The sequence below is a fragment of the Apus apus genome, chromosome 1, assembly GCF_020740795.1.
Source record: "Apus apus isolate bApuApu2 chromosome 1, bApuApu2.pri.cur, whole genome shotgun sequence".
In the NCBI taxonomy this organism is placed as follows: domain Eukaryota; kingdom Metazoa; phylum Chordata; class Aves; order Apodiformes; family Apodidae; genus Apus; species Apus apus.
In genome coordinates, this window is record NC_067282.1 from 43,238,644 (window position 1) to 43,259,254 (window position 20,611).

A 20,611-nucleotide genomic window follows, 5' to 3' on the forward strand; every position below is an offset into this window, starting at 1 on the left:
ACTCATCAATATAAATTTGTTCTGTGGAAGAACAGAGTCTCAGCCTAACTAGAAACATGAGTAGAACAAGCAATAATAATGTATGTTACCAAGTTTCCCAAAGAAAAAAATATTTTGCCAATTAATTATGATCTCTTTGCACCTCGGTAGCTCAATGGTTGATTAGATCTGACATTTAATCAGTGCTATCATTTTCCAATTAAAAGAGGAGGAATAACCTAGGGAAGCATTTACTTTTCTATGTTCCTGTTCTCCTACCTTGCACTCTACAAACACATCATTTTGTATGAGCTCAATAAACCAGTTGTGGTCATAACTGATAATTTGGTTTTGAATGAGGTGTGTGGCTGGTTTGTTTTTGTTTTTTAAGAGTAATGAAAGGTAGTTGGCAAGATGACAGCAGATATAAAACCCAGACTGAAGCTGCTGTCAGCAGTGCAGCTGCTTCCTGCCTGTGAGAAAGGTCAGGAGAATATGCAAACAGCTCACCCCACGTGTGGATGTTGCTGAGGATTATGAGCTGCTTGGACAGAAGTGTGAGTACAACACGAAAGTGACAAGAACGTGCAAGTTCAAAATTCATAGAGAAACACGGTAGGCCCCTGACACGTCATGTCAGCCGTAAGAGATGTCTGCAGCTTGAACAGGTGGTCACACCTACCTTCTTCCCACAGGTGAAAGGTGCTGGCTCACCTGTGTGGATAGTCCCACAGGGAAGCAGACTAAAGCCCACCAAAATCAATCAAAGCTAATTTACTTCACTGTGTTTTGTATTGGGTCTTCAGACAACATGTCCCTTTGGGTCTTCCTGTTGTGCCAGCCTGCATTGCACAGCAGGCTGGGCTGTAAAACCACCAAGGGGAGCTGCTGATCTGACATGTCTTTGCACAGCACCATGTTTATTTTGGGTCTTCCTTCATCCCTAATTTATCCTAATTTAAAGCAATTAGGAGCAATAATTAGGAATACATCTCCCCTGCAGTTTCTCACACATCCTAAAATAATTTTTTGAGGTTTTTTTTAAGATCTGAGTCAACTCTGTTCCCATTTGTATTTCTCCCAGGCTATTATGGAAAGCAAGGACAACCTGATTCCTTGTTTAGGTGCCTTAGTTGAGTCTCTGGAGCCTGGAGGTAAAGGGGGCTTGAGAAATCTTAACCAATCCACACACATCTCATACTGAAGCTTGAGAGATTAAGGCAGCAGTGAAATTCTTTAGTTATGATCAGGATTAAACAGCTCAAGAAAGGGGAGTGGTGATTTGGAAGCTTATTTTCTGCTAAGGGAAGGAATAGATGAAATTAAAATCCTTGAGTGCCTTCTGTCCTTTGACAGCCACAAGGTATGAAATAATTCCTTTGGGACAGACCATCTTCTTTCATATTCATGAAGGTTTGCCCTCTATAAAGACCTTTGTATTTTACATTTTCAGCAAGCATTGCATTATTTTATTGTCCTCTGCTGCTGATGTGGCCATCTCACCCTGAAAGCCCTCTGGATATATTAGCAATCCCAAAATGTCATTTTTCTCTTGTGAGAAAATTGCTGATAATAAAGATAGCATTTAATTCTTGCTAAACCCACCAAAATAGTTATTTCTTCTTTCCATATATGTTAACTTCCTGTGTGTTTTGGGTGACTTCACTTTACAGCCTGGATCAAAGTCATCAGTTCACTACATGGCAGCAACCAAAAGTCATCCAGTGATACAACACTGTGTCCAGTGGTACCATGAAAAGGGTGACTAGAGCTTTTACAAGGTTGATAACTCATTCTGATGCAATATGGTTTTAATTTTATTCCTGTTATTTTTATTTTTTACTTTTAACCATTTTTCTGTGTGTGAATTTCATTCCTAGACAGATAAGATTGTTTTGTCTGATTATTCCTACCTTCTTATACAATTTTTCCCTCAGGGATTTATTGAACACAACCAAATTAAGATATATTTAAATTAATTATATTAAATTTAATTATTTACTTTCTGTTTATTAATTTAGTAGAAACATAAAGAGCTAAATTACTAGCACCACTTACAGCTTTGTAGTCAAAACAAAGATATCCACACTGCAATTATTTCCATAAATGTGGACATCTTATCCAGGAACCAGCATGCCAGCCCCTTACCCTGCTCCTCAGCAAAGGAGGACTGGGGAGCAGTCTGTGGGGCTCAGTGTAGAAAGGGAGATCTGCAAGGAGGAGGTGTGCAGGGGTTGTAGGAAAGCGAGAGCTAAGACACTCATCAAAGAAGGTAAGAGGAAGGGAGATAAATAACCAAGAGATAAGTGGTAAAGAACAAAGCCAGAAAGGAGAAAATCAAGGAGAATGATAAGCAGAGATGGGAGGGAGAAGAGAGAAAGAAGATAAAGTGACTAAAGTGAGCACCAAGGAGAAAAATAACATATTCATCACAATATCCCATACTTACTGAATTCTAAGGAGCATTCACTGTTACATGAACATCCTAGAGCCCACATGGATCATAAAGGAAGTAAGAGGCACAGAGGCACCCGTTTGCACACCAGACCAGCTCTCTAGAGAGGTGTGCTGTCTACCAGGTGCTTGCATTGGGGATGTTACTGAGGAGCTCTCTGGCCTTGTACACCCAAGTGACTAGTACCCACTCCTGGTGTTCCGTGTGGGTACTACTGACGCAGCCACCAGCAATGTTAAGAATATTAAAAAGGATTACTGGACCCTGGAAGCAGCAGTTAAGAACTCTGGAGCACAGGGAGTATTTTCACCAACCCTATTGGTCAAAGGGAAGTGGATAGACAGGGCCAATTGGATCCAGCAAATCAACAGCTGGCTACATGACTGGTGCTACAGCCAGGGGTTTTGCTGTCTGGATCATGGGACCAGCTTTGAAAAACTGAGTCTGCTGGGGGCTGATGAGATCCACCTGTCAGAAAAGGGAAAGAGCATCCTTGGCCATAGTCTAGCCAAGCTGGTGAAGAGGGCTTTAAAGTGACGAGGCTGGGGGGAGGGAACCTCCATGTATCCCAAGCCAATCAATTTCATTGTGATGCTGGCACCAATATTAGATGCCCAGAGCCTGTAGAAGGGGTGCAGACCACCAGGAGAGCACCTGGAGTGTGGCATAATGAAATCTCAGCCCCTCCAGCTAGTCACTGGAGGCCCAGCTTAAATGCCTCTATGAAAATACGCACAGAATGGGGAATAAACAGGAGGAGTTGGAGATGTGTGTGTGCCTGCAGTGCCATGATCTTATTGGCATCAGAGACCTAGTGGGATGACTCTGCCTGACTAGGAGGACAGTATAGATGAGACACTCTACAGACAGATAGGAGCAGCTTCACATTCACAAGCCATGGTACTCATGGGGGACTTCAACCACTCTGATATCTGTTGAAGATACAACTTTGCAAAGCACAAAATATCCAGGAGGTTCCTAGAGTGCAAGGATGACAACTTTCTTTTCCAAGTAATCGAGGAACCAACAAGGAGAGGTGCTATGCTGGATCTTGTCCTCACCAACGAGGAAGGGCTGGTGAGGGATGGTAAGCTGAAGGGCAGTCTAGGTTGTAGTGACCACGAGATGGTGGAGTTCAAGATCCTTGGGATAGCGAGGGCTCACAGCAAGCTTACTACCCTTCACTTCAGGAGGGCAGATTTCAACCTCTTCAGGGATCTGCTTGAGAGAGTGTCATAGGACAACATCCCAGAGGGAAGAGGGGCCCATGAAATCTGGGTGATATTTAAAGATTACTTTCTCCAGGCCCAAGAGTGATGCATCCCAACTAAAAGAAAGTCAGGTAAAAACTCCAGGAGGCCAGCAAGCAGCTCCTAGAAAAGCTCAGACTTAAGAAAGAAGTATAGAGAGGGTGGAAGCTAGGGCAGGTACCCTGGAAGGATTACAGAGAGTTTGTCCAAGCAGATAGGGATCAGGTTAGGAGAGCCAAATCCCAGATGGAATTAAATCTCACCAGTGTTGCAAAGAGCAATAAGAAAAGCTTCTATAGGTATGTTGGGGATAAAAGGACAACCAAGGAAAATGTAGTCCCTCTCCTGAAGGAAACCTAGGACTTAATTACACAGGTGTTTAGACTTATGTGGGGAAGAAGGAGAATAATTTCCCACAGCAGGATATTGAGAAGGCTGACATTCTCAATGGCTTCTTTGCATCAGTTTTCTCTGGCAAGTGCTCCAACCTCATCACAAAAGCCACAGTAAATGAAAGCAAGGACTGGGAAAACAAAGCACCCCCCCTGTAGAAGAATAATAGGTATGTGACCATCTAAATAACCTAGAGGTGCACAAGTTTATGAGACCTGGCAGGGTCCATACATAGGTCCTGAGGGGGCTGATGGATGCAATTGCTAAGCCTCTGTCCATCATATTAGAGAGGTCATGGCAGTCTGGTGAGGTTCCTGCTGATTGGAAAAAAGACAACATAGCCCTTATTTTTAAAAAGGGAAAAAAGGAAGTCCTGGGGAACTACAAGGTCCTACAAGGTCAGTCTCACCTCTGTTCCCAGAATCATAGAATCATGGAATCATAGAATCCCAGGGGTTGGAAGGGACCTCAGAATATCATGGAGTTCAACCCCCATGCTGCAGAAGGAACACCCAAGGCAGATCACACAGGAACACATCCAGATGAGTCTTGAAAGTCTCCAGAGAAGGAGACTTCACAACCTCTCTGGGCAGCCTGTTACAGTGCTCTGTCACCCTCACAATAAAGAAGTTTTTCCTCATGTTGAGGTGGAACTTCCTGTCTTGCAACTTGGTGCTGTTTGCCCCCATCCTATCACAGGGCACCACTGAAAAGAGACTGGCCCATTCTTGACATCCACCCTTCAGATATTTGTAGACATTAATCAGGTCCCCTCTTAGTCATCTTTTCTCAAGACTAAACAGCCTCAGGTCCCTCAGCCTTTCAGCATATGACAGATGTTCCAGTCCCTTAATAGTCCTTGTAGCCCTCCATTAGGACCAGAGGGAATGGATGCAGGCTGTGCCAGGGGAGCTTTAGCTTAGATATTTGGAAGCATTTCTTTACCTAAAGGGTTGTCAAACATTGGAATATTTCACCCAGGGCAGTGGTAGAGTCACCATCTCTGGAAGCATTTAAACAGCGTGTGGAACTAGTGCATAGGGACATGGTATAGTGGTGAGCTTGTGGTGTTACGTCTAACTTACACTTCCTGAGCTGTTATGGGAGACAGTGTCAAAAGCCTTGCTGAAGTCAAGGAAGACAACATCCACTGTCCTCCCTGCATCTATCCATTTTGTCACACCACCATAGGGCCTACCCAATTAGCCAAACATTATTTCCCCTTAGTGAATCCATGCTGGCTACTCCTGATAACCTTATTTTATTCCATGGGCTCAGAGATGACCTCCATAATAAACTGCTCCATCATCTTTCCAGGGCTGGAGGTGAGGCTGACCAGTCTGTAGTTATCAGGGTCCTGTTTCTTGCCCATCTTGAAGTCTGGAATGACATTGTTTTTCCTCCGGTCTTCAGACACCTCTTCCATTTTCCAGGACTTTTCCAAGGTGATGGAGAGTGGTCTAGTGATGACTTCTGCCAGCTCCCTCAGCACATATGGGTGTATCCCATCGGGGCCCATGGATCTGTAGATGTCCATTTTCCTTAATTGGTCTTTAACACAATCATCTTCAATCAAAGTAAAGTATTCCCCTCCCTGGAGGTGTTTACAGCCAGGTTGGATGAGGCTTTGCGCAGCCTGGTCTAGTATGAGGTGGCCCTGCTGGTAGCAGGAAGGTTGGAACCTGATGATCTTTAAGATCCCTTCCAACCTTAACCATTCTATGATTTTATGATTCTATGATTCTATAAGACACCATGCCAATGAAAACTGCGACACAAGAGTTTTGGAAGCCATGTTCTTATGATACAGGAAAGCCCTTCTGCAGGTTTCCAGTACCAGATTTACTGTTGCAGCTGCAAGGAGCAAAGTGCTAATCCCATAGAAGCCTGCTCTGCTGGTTGAAATTAGTGCAGAACTTCTGGTATGTTAACTTTGTACTATTAACAGGCTTTATCGCTTGTCATCTGTCCTCCCACAGCTGACATAAAGGCAGCATAACAGCATAAATCTAACATAAAGTTTGTGTTGTGTGCTCTGTTTACTTCAGTGGAAATTTGTTCATGTGTTCATAACAAAATTTATAGTGATGGTCCAGAAGGGCACAGATTTGCTTGCAAATTGTCTTGATACACTTGCAAATGTTGTAATGAACAGAAGGGAACTTATCTTGTAAGTGGAACTAAATACTTACTCTTAGTCCAATTAATATTTTAAGTCAAAGCAATTAGCCCCGTTACAAAAATACATACTGTTCAAATTAGTACAGAGATGTCTCATCAATAGTACTCTTAAAAATATCATCTAGAAGTATAGTATCTACTGGTTTTCCCTGGAAACATCTCCCTGCACCCTCATGTTGAAGGTGATGGTCCTCCTCCAGCAGAGAGTCAGGGTTATGATGAGACCAACATCATGAGGATTTACCAAGAGGAGGACAATGTTCAGGGCAGGATGGTCTTCCTCCTCTTCTCCCAGAGGAACACTGCATTGATGTCAAGGCTTTCTTCCTCCTCTGCCTTGGGTCTGCTTGGTGTTATTTCACACATTTTGCCATCAAGGTCTGTCTGCTTCTCCTCAGTTCCCAGGTGAAGTGTGAAAGCTTCACAGCAGCCTCACTCTGTCTCATCTGACACAAAGGGCTGTTGACTGTCCCAAGGCGACTGCCTAGGTTTGTCAGGCCTTTGCCATGTGCGTTATTCCCAGACATAATGTTACAACAGGTCAAGCATTAGTCTTTTGACCACTCAAAAATAATTCAAGCAAGCTAAAGCCAGCTCAGGCTAAGGCAAGGCCAAAAGACCCTCAGACTCTGGGCTGTCAGGTCAGCACAAAGCCTGAAGGTTTTCTAAAAATGTCAAAAATCATGTTTACTTGGGTATAGCTTCAGTGTGTGATCATTTGAAACCCTTTGTAAAACTGCATGGTGCTTTGCAAATTTGCTTTATAATACCGGTAGCTGAAAATATGATCAATAAAAAATTTCTTTTGCTTTTCAGCTGACAAGTCAGCTGTGCTATGTACTTGTGGACTGAGCTATGTGGGTTCCAATAACTAATGTTTAAAATGATGGAAGTCTAAACTCACGTGCTGCTGCACGAGGAAATATTCCGGATGCACCTTCTCTTCTCTGTAAAGCATTTAGTTTGGCCTACCCCGCAGAAATCACAAAAGCCATTAGTTACATTTCAATTATTGCAGTTGGGTTCTGTTAGGATGTAAAATTAGTTACAGAAGTATATGTTTATGTGTTGTTAACATCTGATTGCTGAAAGCACCAGGGTTAGGAAAGCATCACTGGTAAATTCAGTGGGTGACTTGGATGATGGCTTCTAATCTCTACAGAAAAATAGCAGATGAGCAAACAAAACACTATGAGGGAAGTGCTGACAAAATTTGCTGTTCTTATCTTTATCTAGTTACAAATTTTGGCTATAAAATCCCCATATCCTTTCCTCCCTCCTCCTATTGTTACAAGTCTGCCAAGCATAAATAAAGAACTCATTTCAGAGCTCAGCAGATGGCATTCCTCATTGTTATTCCTATTGGTGCCCAGGGGTGTCTGAGTCCATGGGCACAAGAGTGTTTTTTGCCCACTGCTGTTGTATTTCCACTTTGACTTTAATTTCTAAGTGTCCAAACTGACAACATAACACGTGATGCATCTTAATAAATAAGTCTTGCCATCCAGCCTTGCTCTTGACATTTTTTAAGTTGTAATATATATATATCTATATATTAATAGGTTGCTTGTGTGGCATTCTGAGCCTGCCAGTAGAAAGCAGAGCATCCAGGTGATTCTTGTAGCACAGTTAAGAAGGTCGAGTCAAAAGAGACAACTTGCTCACCTCGGCACATCAGGAGAAAATTGTTATTAGAGCCCTGCCTCCTTTGGTGCCCACACTGGTAGGTGATTGTGTTACTTGCAGAAGTATCTTGTCAAAGATGCTGTTATCTTCATTTTAGAGACAGAAAAGATGATGATTTTTTTTTTTCCTATGTAACTTACCCAAGACAAATTAAGCAAATTTGTAAGCAAAGTACATATTTCAGCTTTCTGTGTCCTTGATTAGCCTTGACAATGCAGACTTAATTTTGGAATTACCTGATTTGTTATTGGATTGATTTTGCAGTCTTCACCACTGCATTTGTAATATTTTTACCCAAGATATCTCAATAGAAAGAAGCCTTTCTTTTCCTGGATAGAAATAAGCCTGGATATGCCAGGATGCTGCAAAGGTTTATACACACCCAGAACATATATTAAAATCAACTGCTGCTTCTAGTAAGTGGTGCTCTGATTTCAAAAGAGCCTTCAGAAAAGGTCTTCAAAAACAAAGAGAGACCACAAAACCTCTCCCTTTTTGCCAGAAAGTTTTGCTGCCTTTCTGCATAGGCTTCAGATGATACTAAAGAGTGCTAAGTCTACCTAGTTAGTCTTGGTTAAAGGAGAGACAGGCTCACTGGCTTAGGGCAGCAGTACATATCTTCAGCAGCTTACAGATTATCTATATGACAGTAAGTACATGTCTGTACATGTGCTGTATCACAGAGTGGAGATCTAGAACAGGATTCAGCTGCCTAATAAAGCATCATAAAGTAGTACCATATACAGTACTCCTAAGAACATCCATACCTTCAACTTTATTTCTCTGCTGAAGTTCTCTGTAAAACAAAGACAATAAGAACATGAAAATCCATCTGTTGGTAATTTTTAAAACCTCCAGTAAGTCGCATACCAGGGGGAAAAGTAACCCTTTTGTCTTTTCAGCAGCATATGATGCACAAAGTGACAGGGCCACATCTTCATCAAGAATAATAAAAATTACTCCATAGACATGCTGACCACTTCAACTGCTGCATGAGGAAGTGTGTGTAAGAAATTCAGAACTGTGACATAATCCACATGATGGCACAAAAAATGGTGTTGTACTGAATGGCATAAAACCTTCATCCTCTACTGCAATATTAATATTTCTTCAGTTTAGTTTTTGGGGGTTTATGTTTATGAGTTTGCTTTACAATCATGCACTAAACTTTAAATGTTTGATGACAGGCAGATTTTGCCTCTGAGTAGGATGCAACAGCAAATGAGATGTATTTTGGACCTGGTTTCCTTTTTATATTTTTGCTGTGAATGAAACTTTAAGATGACTTTACTCTCTGAGGAATAACTGTTATAATAGGGAAAGATCAATTAGGAAAAAAGTGGTGATGATATCTTCGATATCTTGCTAAATAAAATGTTGTTGCCAGGTTTAGTTGGGTTAGGATTTCACACACGGAATGTTAACCATGGTAAAGGTAACAAACAGAGTCTGGGTACACTGTTGTACCTCATTAAAGAAATGTCCAAATGGAATTTTCCCTACCTCTTTGAATTTTCAAATTATTTAGAAATAATTTTTCAGCAGGTATTGATTACTGAACTATCTATTTTATTTTTTTTTTTTCTGTCAGCAGATTTCTATTTACATCTTTGTATTGAATGAAAAAAGCATGTCCCAGGAGTCAGAGCGAAAGTACTAGGTTGCTTGCAATAATTATATGTTGAAAAAGTACCGACGGAAGAGGAGATAATAATTTAGGAAATGAGATATCAGAAGAGATTTTGAAAGTCTAATCATTCTAACTCATGTGAATGAATTTCAATGCTGTAATTTTGTATTGAGGATATGATATCTCCATGTTTTTAAAGGTGAAGATTTTAATAAATGAACACCTGAGATATTAAATATATACATTTGGTAATTAGTTTCCTTCTCTGCCTTCATTGACATGTTACACAGTGTTGTATCTAGTCATATGCAGTTGTGAAAGGGAATTATTGCATATGGTAAATATAATGTGGCATTGCTGACTGAATCAAATACAATGTGAATAGTGGTCTTCAGGACCTGACCTTACAATCCATTATTCATTATCCAAATGACTGCCCATGTGACTAAACTATCTAATTCCTAGAGTTCATTTCTACTCTCTAATGCTACATTTTAGGGAACAGACTAAAAAGCTAAGAGCTCTGACCTTTATCAGGTCTTTCCTTATTGAAGGAACAATATTTATTTCCTCCTTTTATTCAAATAATCCTGGCAGGTAAATGAAGAATTATTTTTTAATCTTTGCATTTGGCAATGATGGCTTCATTTCAATACCATTATCTGCCTTCAAGCCTACCCAAATCTTTGTTCTAGGTTCTGTCACGTTTTCAGCAATTCAGAGTGCTCATTCTAAGAGATACCAGGCTGGGCATAGACAGTTAATTTGCTACACTGGATAGGGGGAAGTAAAGAGAATTTTGTGTAAATGCTTTTTTCACTTCAACATTAGAAGACACAAATAGAAGCCAAGTCTTAGCAAAACAAGACCAGACTGAAATATCTCACTGTGACATATGTATTTATGCATATATATATGTACGTATGCATGTATGTTTTCTACAAATTTCATTGCAGAAAATGATTGCTAGTCTTAAGACTATGCTATTTTTAAAACTTCTGAAGGTGTTTAATTTACATACTTGGGAACCTTTTGGTATTTGTACCCAGTATTTGCCTTGTGTGCAACAGAGCTCCCTGCAGGCTCTGAATTACTGGGTGTTAAATGGAGCAATCCTTTAGTCCCTCCTGCACGCCGAGAGTCATTTGCAAGCAAGGAATTAAAAGTCTGGTTTGCAATATAACAGCTGGCAAATCAACATTGTATTTCATTCATTCAATTAAACTACACAGTACGATTTTGGATCTGGTCCAAGTTGCATCCTGGAAGAATATGAATCTGATTTAGTCCACAGTGACTTGCAGCTATCAAATAAGCTACAGGTACCACAGCCCTGGAAGATTTATGACCTTCACTCTAAGCTTGACTACAGCTTTTAAGTCCAGTGTTCTAGAGGACTGATACTCATTGAGCAGACAGGCTGTATTTGTCAAGCTGACTAATCTCATCTAGGATTGATGTGAAGCATTCTTCAAAGTACCGTTAGAAAGATGCTGGCCATCAGACATGAAACAGGTTTGTCATCACTGGGGATAACTGCTCAGGTAACAGGCACACAGAAACAAAAGACTGAAATACAATAGCAACTTAAAATATTGGCAGGTGCAAGAACAATAAAATGTATTTTTTCTTTCCTCACACAAACTGAAATGATACATATGGCAAGTCTCCTCCACTTATGGGTCAATGCCCCTAGAATCACTGTTGCACATTTTTTCTAGATACTACTTTTATTTTTATATTACTTGCCTTCTTTCTCTTTGAGCCATGAGAGAAGTGTCTCTGAATACCATTTTCTTTATTCACTGTGTTTTTTTTAATGAGACTTCTCAAGATCTGAACACGTGTGAAGGGAAGCACGTGGAGCAAAACTGGTGACACTAGCGAAATGAGAACATCTTCCCTTTTGGTGGTCAGAAAGCAAGTAAGAAAACAGGAACAGAAAACCTGGTGCTTGTTCACTCTGTGCTCCTAGTGTTTGTACCACCATCTCTTTTACTCTTCTCCCCTCTAGGCTGACCCATATGAAATGTTTAGCCTCAGCCTGTATAGCCTTGGTGGGAGGCTGAAACATCTGACTGAAAAGGAGTTACATAGAAAGCAGGAAGCCAGGTTAGTGAGCTCTAGGACTTCAGCAGCTGGGACTGGGGTTCCTCTAGCATAGGAAAATGCATCCTTTTTGACTTTGTTAATCCCTGCAGGAATCCTTCTCATTTAGTACTGGAAATAATTTTGAGTTAACAAGAAAGAAACCACATGGTGCCTTCCCCCATACCCTTTACTCATGTTTAATATTGTAATCCTAGCACTTCCTCCCAGAATGAAGTGTGCTCAGAACAGACAGCAGCTGAGCTGAAAGCTGATGTTTGGGACCTAACAAGTCACTTTTACTGGAGATACTTAGAAATATTTGTCTGTCTCTGTGTGTCTTCAAAAAACGTTCTTCACTGAGGCTTTTAAAGACACCGCCTGTTCCTGGTTGCCAAAGTAGAGAGCTTAGTCTCTGGAACTGCTGTTCCTTTAGAAACATGTGGGGCATGGGATCTGTGTGCCTGATGTAGTCATGCCACCAATTTCATGTAGCCCAGGGCTAAATGAGGACCTTCCCTTCCTCATCCTCCAGTTCCCCTCATCCCTCCAGCATCCCTTGTCCTTTATTCCTCTGCCTTGCTGTTTCCTGCTCTTGAGTTGCTTGCTCTGGTTCTCATCGGCTTTTTCTCTCTGCTGACCTGCTTTTCTCTCTGCTTCTGCAGATCCCCATTTCTGCTGATGTCAAACTACAGACAAGCAGTAAAGCTGCTCACATCTCACCACATGATGCTATGTTTGTACAGAACTACTGGCTGACAATTTTCTTCTTACGTCTTCAGAGGCCTGAAGGCCATCACTCTCCAGTTGATATTCCATGATGGAAGCACCAACAAATGCAACTTGGTGCTTTCTGGAGATACTATGCAGAAACATTACTAGATGCTTTTTGTTTTCAATGGCATCCTGTCCTTTTCTTAGAAGGAAAATTATATTTAGGACTGGGTTCTAGCTGTCCATGCGACACATGGCATAAGCATGTCTGCTGTAGCTGTAACCTGCTGCATCTCATACAGCACTGAGCTGCAGGCAGGCAGTCCAAGCCCTCAGTGGAATAAATACTGCAATTAATACTTGTTACCTTGCTATGGACAGTCCAGCCTTAGTGGAAAACATAGATATGTGAGAATGGGTGCAGAAAATCAGATCTCCTAGATTTGATTTGTACTTGAATACCACAAAACATTTTCTGCTGGCATGGAAATGCAAAGCAGAAGGAAGGCAGAGTGACAGTCTGCTGGGGTGGTACAGAGAAGACTCTTAGACCTTGTTGATCCCAGTATATAGAAAATACTGAAAATATTTATTTCCTTATCTTTTATTTCCAGTATTTTATATATGGCTGGGAGTCACAGAGCAATTGACTATATTTAGGGAGTATTCTCCACCAGCTCAGGAAAGAACCAGTTCCACACTCAGCTCCTTTGGTTGGAGCACTAGGCAACAATTTCTTATTTAGAGCATAAAATAGAGGAATTTTGTAACAGCCAAGCCATTATCCTTTCATATGAGCTGCAGCCCCATGAGTCTTCTGCCAAGCCCAGTCAAGAAAGCTTTTCTGCCAAAGTCATACAGCAAACCTGTAACTATTATCTGCCAGTTTTTGAGACGATGATACTAAATATGGTTAAAAATGAACATTTTAATGAATAATTTTGCAGAAGTATTCTCATTTTACCTGTATCAAGACTGGAATGAAAGGGAGAGAAATAAAAATCAGTGCAGTATCATAGACAGAGAAATATCCTTCCTGGTGGTAAAAATGCAAAAAGTAGTTCAAGATCAAATAAACACAAAATATCAATTAAAAATCAAATATGTTATCAAATTAATAAAAAACAGAGAAGAACCTATATAACCTCTCTGATAGCAGTACCAGTGACTCAGAGATGAAAGATGTAAAACCAGTGATCTGCCTTAGAGACCAAATGAGTATAAAAAGAAATTAGCCACATTTAAATTGGAAGATGAATAACAGTGAGGTGACAGAAACCTGTGAATATTGTGTCCAGTTCTGGGCCCCTCAGTTCCAGAAGGACAGGGAACTGCTTGAAAGAGTCCAGCTCAGAGACACAAAGATGGTTAAGGGAGTGGAACATCTCCCTGATGAGGAAAGGCTGAGGGAGCTGGGTCTCTTTAGCTTGGAGAAGAGGAGACTGAGGGGTGACCTCATCAATGTTTACAAATATGTAAAGGGCGAGTGTCAGGAGGACGGAGCCAGGATTTTTTCAGTGATGTCCAGTGATAGGACAAGGGGCAATGGGTGCAAATTGGAGCACAGGAGGTTTCACATAAACATCAGGAAAAACTTCTTTCCTGTGAGAGTGACAGAGCACTGGAACAGGCTGCCCAGAGAGGCTGTGGAGTCTCCTTCACTGGAGGCAGTCAAAACCCGCCTGGACACGTTCCTGTGTGATGTGGTCTAGGTGACCCTGCTCTGGCAGGGAGGTTGGACTAGATGATCTTTTGAGTTCCATTCCAACCCCTAAGGTTCTGTGATTCTGTGAAAAACACTTTAGCCCCTGACACCAAACCTCAGACTAAAAAGGAGGTCTTTTTTTCCTGTAAGCCAGAGAGCCTTCAGTAATTTAGGAATGCTATGTCTTTTAGTACTCTTGTCTATATGAATAATTCCTTGCAAACCTGCTGTATAATCTCCTGTCTATTGAGAAATCAGGGGAAATAAAAAAGAAATAAAAAGATTTCAGAGACAGCGGGAGGTATGCAAGGGTACAGTACTAGGAAAATTAAAATCAAGTGAATAGATGAACAGAGAAACACTGAGGAGTGAAACATGGGGGAAAGGCAGAGAGAATGATGGACACAGCAGGGGACTGAACTTTGAAGAAAAGTAGTGCCATAAAAACAAATGAAAAAAGGCAGAATGAAAGAGGAAGAAGAATTATTTAGTTTGGTCGAAGTAGTGCAAAGCAGTCAGAAAGACATGGATTTGCTTAGTGAATTCTCCAAAGGACACAAATTCTACTAAGGGTCTCTCTGTTCCCTGTTTTCCAAGTACACCTGTGGGAAGGAAGGAGAAAGCAGGCCAGAAGAAGGGAGAGAGAAGAACAGAACTCATGCTCCTCTTTCTGATGTTTGGCTTTCACAGTTGTTGTAGGCTGTAGGCAAAATTGCTCAAACCATCCCAGCACTCACTCAAAATTCTGCCCCAGCTGCCACAGTATGCAAGAGGCAAGTGTAAAACTAAAGTCAGGGTCCTCTTTGTTTCAGCTGCATCAACTATTGGGCTTGGGATCTCCTTTCTAAGTAGGTAACAGCAGGTTTTGTCACTTACCATGGCCCTCCAAAACACATTCTGTTCCTTTACATCCAATGTCAGAATCAACGCTTTATGTATTCTTTTTTAGCTTGTAAGAAAGATTAAACCACACCAAGTTCCTGTACAAAATAAAATGCATCCTTTTCAGACCAGGCTGATTATCTGGAATTCTGGTTGCCTATCAGAGTAGCTATAGCTGTGATTAATATTCTTGTCATGTACTGCATGTTGACCACTACATGATAGCTGTGGTGAATGCCAGTTTTGTAAGTCCAAAATTCTGGGTTGAAATGCACATTGTAGAGCTCCCATCCATATACATGGATACTTGTGGAGCTCCCATCCACACGCATGGATTCTTGAGGCACTCTGGTAGAATATTCCATAGTAGTAAGGGATTATGTTTCAGAGAATTAAAATTATTGCTACATCCAAACATTAAGATTCTGCTGTCTTTATACACTGATCATAGCCCTTCTACCTGCCTACAGAGTATTTTTTCTGCAGATGGCTCAGCCACTGAAAAAACACACTGTATGTCACAGAACCCATCATATCAACTATGAAAAGTGAATACAACAGCTCAAACTCTTCAACAGTGTAACTCCAGGGGGGAAAAGGTAAGATGTAACACCAAAAATCTTTAACAGATTTGATGCACCAAATCTCTTTGAGTCAGCTCAAGTGCTATGTGCCTAGACAGATCTGAGTTTTCGTTTCTAGGCAATTTTGCCTCTACCATCTTTCTGGGTTAGGTATTTGGCATTCATGTCTTCCACATAAAAGTGTGTTAAGACTCAGAATGGGCCATGCTCAGGCAGGAGAGCTAAGGCACAAGAATTTAGTAGAATCCTAGAATGTATTAGGTTGGAAAGGACCTGTAAAGGTTATCTAGTCCAATAAGTGGGGATGTCTCCAACGGGACCAGATTGCTCAGAGCCTCATCAAGCCTGACCTTGAAGGTATCCAGGGATGAGGCCTCCACCACCTCTCTAGGCAACCTGTTCCACCACCGTCATAATAAAGAACCTTTTCCTAATGTCCAGTTTGTATCGCTTCTTTTGGCTCTAAGCTACTGAGCTCAGGGACATTTTCTGAGTTCAAAATAGTTGTGATCTTACAATTTATTTTTTGTGTGCACAGCTCATGATATTCCTCACACTCCAAAAAAACTTATTTCTAGCTTAATGCCAAAAAATACATCAAGTGTCATCCAAATAATTTTCAAAGTCATGTTCATGTTTTTTTAATATTAAATGAAGAAGGAATTATTATGTGCACATACAAAACAATGATTTAGTAGTGATGGGGTTTTCTTGTAGGAGTAACCATCCCTAGAGAGGTAAAATGAAACTGCTCTGATAACCATAAAAAGTGCCATAGATATGAAAAATAATCATTCATCAGGGACGACCTTCTCATTGAATAAAAAACAGCTGAATTTCCAATGATATGTGAGTAGCAAGAAAGAACAGAACTATTTTTGCATGTCCAGTACTTGCAATGAGAAGTCTACATGAGACCTTGATATCCCAAGTAGGATCTAGAGCTCATGGGAACAGACTCTATCTGTTGATTTCAGTAAGTTTTTTAGACCCCTATAATTTTTAAATTATGGGAAAAAAGCCAAATCTACCATATAACTGAAATGGTGAAAAATAAGACTAATTTTTTGTTTAATTTACCATATGCAAAAGTATTTGTGTGAATTTAACTTTATCTTCAAAAGGACTATAGGGTGGAGGAGCCAATCCCCCAAAACAGCATCATGAGGAGTAATTCTATACTCCTCTTGCTTCATTACACCCATAGGCTTAGCAATAACATTAGCCTGATTAGTTTGATTCAGCGTGATGCCAGAATTTTAGTCTACTCCATGCACACACAGTCCCGCTGTTAGTACGTGTTAAAGCCACATAGGGAAATTTGATTAGTTTGTGGCCACATTCAGAGAAGATGTAAACAAGCTCAATTGCACTAGGTTCATTGGACCCATGACAACTTACTCAGGAACTGAGCAACCTTCAGATTTTCACTCTAAGGTAGCAGCAGACCAAAGGGAACCCAAATGACAGGATAAGACTCTTCAGTTACTGTGTTCAGCTGTGGGTTACTTGTGGCTTTCAAACCATGTCTGGTCAAAAGCATCTACAGGATTGTAACTCTACTCTTTTCTGGCTAATGGACAGAGGAATAAATTGGATCTCTGCTGTGGGAGGGAAAAAAAAAACCATGTCAGGAGCTACTTAGCTTGATACTGCCGGATTATCCTGCAACAGATGGCAATGCTGAGAACAGTGGGAGTCCTTGGGAGCCTGGTATCTCCTGTACATGCAATGCCCCCTGTAACCTTCTTCTTGGATCTCTATGAGGTGTGCTGTGCCTCCTGCTGAGCCCGACCATGTGAACATGAAGACGGGGGTTGAAGGAACATGAACACTGCCTGCTCTTCTGGCTCAGATGGGCAAATATGAAACTCTCATGTCACTGGAAAGGTTATCACTGACTTCTGTGTTTGCTTTGCTCAGGCTGTGAGTCAGAATGACACACAGGTGGTTGGGATATACTTGTTCCTTGAATGCTTCCTATCTGTTTTAAAGACTTAAACTTATCTGGTTCAAATTAGTTTAGGAAACTCAGCATGCAATTTGCAACTAATTCAGGAGGAAACTGAAAGTCCTAAACGGTCTGCTCATATATAAATATAGCCTTAATAAACCAGTTTTCTTGCTGTTAATAACATGCTGCTGATGGAAAAAAAAAGGAAAGGTATAAATTAATTATCCCCTCCCTTTGTTTTGTTCTTTTGTTACTGGAGGCTGCTGGAAGGAGACAACTGAACCTAAAAAGTGATGCCTCTGTAATGCAGTTTATTATGGACAGCAAGATTTAAGGCACTGAGGCACTATGAGTAGGTGAAGAAGGGCATGTCCAGGAAGGTCTCCTAATGTTAATATAAGGGATGTGTACTCTGTTGAAGGATTAAAAATATATTTTTATTTATATATTATTTTATATAATATATTTACATATATATCTATATATATAATAATCAGGTTTACGTGTATTTTGCTCTCCTGATGGATAGAACTGGGAGCCAAAGAAGACAATGCTTTTAAGGAGAGTTAATGGTGTTTCTTATATCAAGTGATTTAGCTGAACAAAATGAACATATTACTGTCTTGAAATACAGGTAGAAATCCCAGAGCTATTCTGAGCAGTCAGTGCAAGTAGGAAGCCATGGACTCATTCTTCATTGATTTGTATGAGGTGCAGAGCTCAGCAAGAAGTGAATTTGAAGCTTCTACATATCTTGTAAACTCTGTTTTAGAGACTTGAAAGCGCTGAGAAAAAGAAAGAGGAAAAAAAAAAAAAAGAAGGTAGAGGACCTTTTTTCCTGTTCTCTTCCCTAATGCATGACAAAGTTGAACATGTCCTTTCATCTTACAATGCCTTCCTGATTACATGACTTTAGCAACAGTTTTATTTCCTGTAAATCTCCAGGTACTTTGTTGCTGCTGTCTGATTTCCTGAACAAAGACACTGCTGCAGTTCTTTCTATTTGTGCTGCCTCCACTAATGAGTTCTCAGAGGTACATTAACCTAAATAGCTTTATAAATTAGAGGTGTTTACAAGAAGTCTCTGGGTTAGTGCAGAGGGCTTGGGATGATGCACATGAAGCCATCTTCTCCTCTATTCTCTCTCTTCTTCTTGCATGGAATTTGCAATACTAGGACTTTTCCAGGGAAAAGAGAGCTACCATTCCCATTAGCTATCAAGACTAAACTGGATGGGACAATGTCATCTTTCCTTACTGAGAAGCACAGTGCTCCAAATTATCACTTATGCCCTCCAAGAATAAAAGTCTCTTAGCTCTATTTCTATTGTCCTTCACCAGCTCATTGCTGATGAGTAACCTCAGCTACTCAAGCAGTCAAAATCTACAAAGCTGAGCATTATAAAGGATACAAGCAGGCACCTCAGCATGCATAAGGAATCACATCTCTCCAGGAATTTCTTGTTGTTACTTTTCTTTAGTATTTTTTTCAGTTCCAAGAAGAAAAACAAAACAAAACCCCCAAAAAACAACAAACAAACCCCAAAACCGCTTCAAGTGCATGTTGTCTTGATAAAAGCAAAGAAACAATTCAACCTGGACCTGTGGTGCAGTGAGCACAAAGGAAGTGAGAGACAGTTCACAGAATCACACAATTGTCATGGTTGGAAAAGACCTCTAAGTTCACCAAGTCCAAAAATCAACTCCAAAAAAAACCCCACCATACCCACTAGAGCATGTCCGGAAGTGCCACGTCTACATGTTTTTTGAACACCTCCCTAGGCAGCCCCTTCCAGTGCCCAATTACTCTTCAGTAAAGAAATTCTTCCCAATACCTAGTCTAAACCTCCTCTGCCCCAATTTCAGGCCATTCCACAAAATCAGAGAATCAATAAGGTTGGAAGGGACCTTAAAGGTCATCGAGTTCCAGCCCCCCTGCCATCAGCAGGGACCCCTGCCACTAGACCAGGTTGCACATAACCTCATCCAACCTGGCCTTAAAAACCTCCAGGATGGGGTATCAACAACCTCCCTGGACAACCCATTCCAGTTCCTCATCACCCTTATAGTGAAAAATTTCTTCTTAATATCTAACCTAAGTCTCTCCTCTCTCAGTTTAAAACCATTACCCCTTGTCCTATCACTATCTTCTCTGATGAAAAGCCCCTCCCCAGCTTTCCTGTAGGCCCCTTTCAAGTACTGGAAGGTGCTATAAGGTCTCCTCAGACCTTCTCTCTAGGCTGAACAGCCCCAACTCTCTCAGCCTGTCTTCACAGCAGAGGTGCTCCAGGCCTTTGATCATCTTGGTGGCTCTTCTATGGACCCTTTCTAACACCATGTGTTTCCTGTGCTGAGGGCTTGAGAACTATACACAGTATTCCAGGTGGGGTCTGACCAGAGCAGAGTAGAGGGGCAGAATCCCCTCCCTGGCCCTGCTGGCCACACTTCTTTTGATGCAGCCCAGGATGCAGTTGGCTCTCTGGGCTCCAGTGCACACCTGTGTCTCATGTCGAGCTTCTTATCAACTACCACCTCCAAGACCTTCTCCTCAGGACTGCTCTCCAGCCATTCTCCCCCCAGCCTGTATTTGTGCCTGAGGTTGCACTGACCCAGGTGCAGGACCCTGCATTTGGCCTTATTGAACTTCATGAGGTTGGCACTGGCACACCTCTCCAGCCTGTCAAGGTCTCTGTGAATGGTATCCCTTCCCTCTAGTTCTATCATTATTCACCTGGGAAAAGTGGCCAACACCCACCCCTCTACTACCTCCTTTCAGGTAGTTGTAGAGAAAAATAAAGTCTCACCCCAGCTTCCCCTTCTACAAAATAAACAATCCTAGTTCCCTCAGCTTCTCCTCATATGACTTTATCTCTAAACCTTCACCAGCTTGCTTACTCTCGTCTGGACATGCTCCAGCACCTCAATGTCCTTCCTGTAGTGAGCAGCCCAGAACTGAACACAGTACTCAAGATGCAGCCTCACCAGAGCCAAGTACAGGGACAGGATCACCTCCATACTCCTGCTGGCCACACTATTCTTAGATGCAGGCCAGGATGCTGTTGGCCTTCTTGGCCACCTGGACACACTGTTGGCTCATGTTTAGCAGGTTCC